The following is a 6430-nucleotide window of genomic DNA, read 5'->3' as shown; positions in this document are numbered from 1 at the left end:
TTATTTTACCACTATATATGTTTTAATATCTCAAAACTTTGATTATAATTCTTTTCCCTGAAACCATAACATCATACTAAATGACTTAGAAAATAGTTTATAAGTAAATGATGGAATTATAGTTCTCCATACATAAAACACAGAAGTAAACAAAGACTTGATATTAGAGCAATTTAATATAAATTTCTAAATGTATAAATATACGAGTGCATACTGTGCTTATGTATATGTATGTATGACTAAAACATCTAACTGTATTTAAAAAATTACTAACACATCAATATGACCATATTATTCTATAGCTTATACATATAGTGGTACTCTGCATGGTGTTGTTCTATATATACGTGTGTGCCATAAGTTTATAACCATCCCTTTAACAATTTGTATGTCACACAATGTTTCTAAATTCAGAAAACTTTCTTGGAGTTTTTCTTTCTCATGTCTGACAGAAACAATTATAGTGATTCAGATCTGTTGCCCTTGCTGACCCCTTAGTGTTAGAAAGCATAATTGCTAGTAATCAGGATCTGCTAATTTAGTCCTTTGGATCAAGGAACCAGAAATTTTGGTAATAATCATTCCAGGAAATTCTGTCATTTTGATAGTTTGGAAATTTGAACAAAGATTATTAGTTGCTTGATAAAGTTTTTTGAGATATTTGATTTATGGACTAAAAAGAAATGGCAATTCTCTTTCACTCCACTAGGGTAAATATTATTATGAGGTTAATGCTCACATTTCTTTGTGTATCAAATTAAACAATTGATAAAAATGAGAAATTGTTTTGAAAACAAAAGCAAGAAAAAAAATGCTAAAATTTCTATTCCTCTCCACAGAGTTCACTCAGAACAGGATAGGCCTCCCCGAAGAATACTTTAAAATGACAATTTTGGAAATGTTGAAATAAACCATTTGCATTTATTTTAGTCTCTTTTCTAGAGTATTGTAAATTTCATACAAGCTCCTTCAAATAAATTCCCAAATGAACCACCAATCAAAAGAAGATAGAAATTTCATCTGTTTGGATGTGAAATAATGGGTTATTTTACCTCTACTTTAAGTCATTTTTATTTAATATTCTAAAACAAATTTTACCTTTGCATATTCCTAATCAGAAGCGTATGGGGAAAGTCATAATATAAAAGATGGCGAGCTTTTAGATGGGAATCAATGTGAAGTTAAAAATAAATACAGAGCTTGTTAAATCAAATCACAGAAAGTATAGATGGGGAATGTGCTCACAGAGATAAAGTGATCTTTGAGGAACACTGAACCCTGACTAAATACAGATGTGTGGCAGAAGACAACTAGCAGAGGGAGAAAAACTAATTCCCATGATTAACACACGGGGATGGAAAGGTCGACCACAAGCCTGAAAACTTTAAATGGGTGAACAGCTGTTGAAAGAGTAAAGGATTTTTATTATTCGATTTGGTCTTTGTAAAGTATCTATTTTAACCAAAAGCAACATCATGTAGATGAAATTGTATTAGTACATGAACAAAGAGACCATACCGTTCGTCATGTATTCGATAAATTATTCACCCAATAAACTTGTACTAAGTATTCAAAAAGTACCAATCACTGTGTGTAGTGCATTCCAAACAAAACTGAACAAAAGTAGTGTTTATGCACAAGGAACACATAGACAAATAACAAAAATTATGATGCATGGTTTATATGCAGGGATAAAAAAATGTGTGGACAGTTAAGAAACTAGAAAATGTACGAGATGAGTGTTCATGGACTTAGGAAATATGTACAGGAGGCAAAAGACTGAACTTTTCTTACCATATGATCTGGTAGCTACTCTCTTAGGTATTTAAACAATTGAGTTGAAAACAAATTAACACAAAATATGCACACCAATGTTTATATCATTTTTATTCATGATCTCCTAAACTTGGATGCAACCAAGGTCTTTCACAGTTGAATGGATAAACAGTGCATGATGGTTAATTTTATGTGTCAATTTGGCTAGGACACTGTACCCACATATTTTGTCGGACATTATTCTAGATGTTTCTGTGATGGTGTTTTTTTTTTTTTTTTTAAATGATGTTCACATTTAAATCATTGGACCTTTGACTATCACATATTAACCCCCATAAAATGGATGGGTTTGTATGATATTTTGAAGGCCTTAATAAAAATATTCTGACCTCACTGGAGGAAGAGGAAATTCTGCTAGCAGGAGGCCTTTCGATTCAAACTGCAGTTGTCCGGACTTCATCTTCTCAACCTACTACATATTAATCAGTCCGCACAGTCTCAGCAGCCAATTCCTTAAAAACTGACCTCTGTGTCTCAGTCTTTTTCTCTCTCCCTGTCATTACACACACACACTCACACACAGCCTCCTATTGATCCTGGACAACCTCACTGTCATACAGTGGTACATCTGTATAATGGAACATATTTATTGATGAAAAAGAATGAGCAACCTGTGAAGAACCTCCAAAACTTGTTCAGTGAAGGAAACCCATCTAAAGAGGCGACAAACCATATGACTCAAACCATGTGATGCTCTGGGAAAGGAAACCCCAAGAAGACAGTGAAAAGATATCAGTGTCAGGAATTTCTGAAGAGGGAGGAAGGAATACACAGGTGAAGCACAGAGCATGTTCAGGGTGGTGAACGCAACATTATACACCAAAGATCACACATTTGTCAAAATCTGTGTAACACAGTTAACCCCAATGCAAACAGCATTCTTGGGTTGATAAGAATGCATAAATACCACCAGTTTATAGGTTGTAAACCTGTACCACACAAATGTAAGATGTTAATATTAGGGGAGGCTGTGTGTTTGGTGAGGAGGAGAGGTAACTTGAGCACTATTGGTACTATCTGTTCAATTTTTCTATAAATGCAAAACCATTCTAAGACAAACTCTATTGGTTGAGATAAAAACTGTATGAGGTTCAGACCCCACTGCTTTTATAATTATGTCAAAATGGATTCTATTCTCATATATGACTAAAAAGAACGAATAAAAAGAGAGAAAAAAAGACTGTATGAGGAGTTTTTGTATTATAGAATGTGAAATATGGAAAGAAAAATAAGCATTTTCTATCTACCATCTATTGAGATGGAAAGTATAGGAATATAGGAAGAAGTGATATCATATTAGAGGAAAAGATTAAAGAGTTCATTTTGACTATTTGAAACTTGAGTACTGGATATAATTGTGAAGAATCCAATAAATTATAAATTATAAGTGTGGTAATTAAAAGTTCCAAGAATGGTGTAGAATAAACACTTTTTACTCGAGAGAGATAAAAGCGAAGCCACCACCTCCTGGCCGGTCTTCTTGCTTCCTCCTGCCATAATCACCACTTCGCTAACAAACAGCCCACTTCTGGCTTCCACACAAAACTATACAAAAACTTTCAAAATCTGAGTTACATGTAAATGTAAATTATTCTTCTGCCTCAATTTCCTAGAGATTAAGTCCATAATTATTCTCACCTTTGTTGGAAAGATTGTGTTCTCTCTCTCTCTCTCTCTCACACACACACACACACACACACACACACACACAAACACACACATACACACACACAAACATACATATTCATTCTCACTTCTACAGCAATAGCGCTGTGAGTTAATGACACAGACATGTAGGTTAAAAACTACATTTCTCAAATTTTGGGCTTAATTTTGGTTATGTGACTACTTCTGGGAAAAAGAAAATGCACTAATAAAAGTGATGTGTTGGCATTTTTGGTCATGCTTTCCAGGTAAAGAAACTGTGGTGCATATACGCAATGGAATATTATTCAGCCATAAAGAAGAAGAATAATATCATGGCATTTGAGGATAAATGGATGGAATTGGAGAATATCATGCTAAGTGAAATAAGCCAATCCCAAAAAAACCAAAGGCCAAATGTTTTCCCTGATAAGTGGATGATGATTTATAATGGGGGTGGGAAGTTGGGAGGGAGATGAGAGAAGAATGGAGGAACTTGAGATTATGTAGAGGGAAATGAGTTTATTGAAACTATTCTTTTCTTGGGAAACATCTGATTATCTTCTTCACTTTATTCATGTCAATGTTGAACTGTCATTTTATTAGTTGGTGCCCTCTATTACCACAGTCCCCTGCTATGCTTTGTTACTCTATATAAGAATAATTAGCACCTGACAAAGTATATTTAACAACTGATTTGAAAATTGTCTGCAGATGATGGCTAGAATGCTAGTACTATGAGGGCAGAAACTGTGTTAGTTAACTGTGTTTAAGGGAGAATTAAATGAGAATCTGAAATTGCCACACATGTAATGAGAATTTCATAGGTGTTTGTTGAATGACTGAATGATTGAAAATACAAGAAAATATGGTGACACCAAGTGAGATTGTGTACAATGAAAAGAGCTCTGAATGTTAGTGCACCTACATGTAAGGGAAAGAATAAGCAAGATGAAGGGGAACAGGAAGCCACACAGAGGTAACCATGAGGGGGTAGCACCACAAGAATCAGCAAAGTCAGAATTTATTAGAGAAAGAATTGTAAAATGCATCAGAGGCATTCGGAAAGATATGTTTCTAAGATTTCAATTGATCATGGAAACTCTAAGGCCATTATTTTCCTGGAAGGGTTGGTTATGGTGCAGTAATAAGAGCAGAGAGCATTTTCCAGTAGTTTGAAGAGTGGATGGATTTGAAAAAATTGAGACAAATGTAAGATCCTCTTTTGAGAAGTCACAAAAGAGATAAAGAAGAGAAGACTGAGAAAGCAAATGACCTACAAGTAGGACAGAGGATGGTGTCAAAGTAACATTTGTTAGTCCCACGTTGAAAAGGAAGACTGATAGCACATCTGTGGAGATGGACAAAAAAAATTAAATGAAGGGCTGAATGTAGTCTGAGTATGTTGGCACGATGGGAAGTAGATCAGGGAAGTCAAGGTTGGAAGAAGTAGCTAGAACATGTATTGAAGGTCAAGCTGAAGGGAATAAGAACATTTCCAACAGTCACTTAAGTAATTATAAGTATTGGACTGAAGATAAATAAAGGTTTGCATTCAGCACTAGGGATTTACACAAAATTAGAATCACTGTCTTTAGATGATTCTCAATGAAAAGATGCTAGAGTCCCAGAATAGAATCAGATCTATAAAACCCGGACAGCAATTCAGCAAGTCCTACCTTAAACCCCGTATTCCACTTACCCCAACCTTCTCCTGGCATGTTTCTTGAGAAATTAGCTTTCTGATCACTGGTGTGTTACACAATAAAATAAAGATATCAATGCCTGCCCTGCTTAACTCAGAAGGACATTATGTGATTTAAAGTCAATTTTTAATATTTTTTGGTGGTACAGTTAAATATAGTATTAAGAGACTTAAACTTCCAAAAACTATTTCATCAACCGAGTTGTTTTGAAATCTTCAGCTGTTCTGAAACCCCAATCTGAATTTTAATGGAGTTCATGATACTGAGCGAGAACTTAGTAATAATCAGAATAAAACTAACCATTTATTATTTTGGTATAACATCATAAAAAGCATGTGTGTTTTATACAGCTATCAGGTATGGAACACAGGAGAGGATCTTTATGATTTGACAAACATTGGTTCAAATCTAACTGTATGAATGTATCCAGCTGGCATAATATTGGGACTTTTTTTTTTTAATTTTACTGAATTTCTTACATATAATATATTAGTTACCTGGGTCGGTGTTTTGTTAATGGAACATCAACACATAAGGCAGCATGACATGGAGGGAGATATACATTGAGTGGTTTGACTTAGAATTTGTAGTTTAAATGTAAATTCTCACACTTTCTAAATTTATGAGCCCAGATAAATTATCGAATCTTTCTCTAAACCTAACATCTTGTTTATTCATAAATAATACTACTCAATTTATTTTTCATATGAATTTAATGAGCAATGCATGTGTAGCCCCCCTTAGCTCAGTCATTGACACATGGAAGATGTTCACTAAATGTTATATGTTACCACTTTATCATTATAATAATTATTAAACTTAAATAATGAAGGCAGTAAAGGTCATCTTTCTTTTCCACGAAAAACAAGCCCAAAAGCATTGCCATAATATAGTATAGGGATGCTTGCGTAAACTTAAAACCCAGGTTTTCGTCAGCTATTTCGCTATTGTGACTAAATGACCGACCAGCACAACTGTAGGGGAGGAAAAGTCTGTGTAGGTTTCATGGTTTCAGAGGTTTTAGTCTATAGAAGTCAGACTCCATTCCATGGGGACTGAGGTGAGGCTGAACATCATGGCGGAGTAGTGTGGCAGAGGGAAGCAGTTTACATCAGGGTGATCAGGAAACAGAGTCTCCACTCAACAGATACAAATATATACCCAAAGTCACGCCCAATTCCCACCTTCTCCAGCCACTCCTACCACTACAGTTACCACTCAGTTAATCCCTGTCAGGGATTGAT

Source organism: Sciurus vulgaris, assembly GCF_902686455.1.
Source record: "Sciurus vulgaris genome assembly, chromosome: 11".
NCBI lineage: Eukaryota > Metazoa > Chordata > Mammalia > Rodentia > Sciuridae > Sciurus > Sciurus vulgaris.
This window is presented reverse-complemented; position numbering follows the sequence as displayed.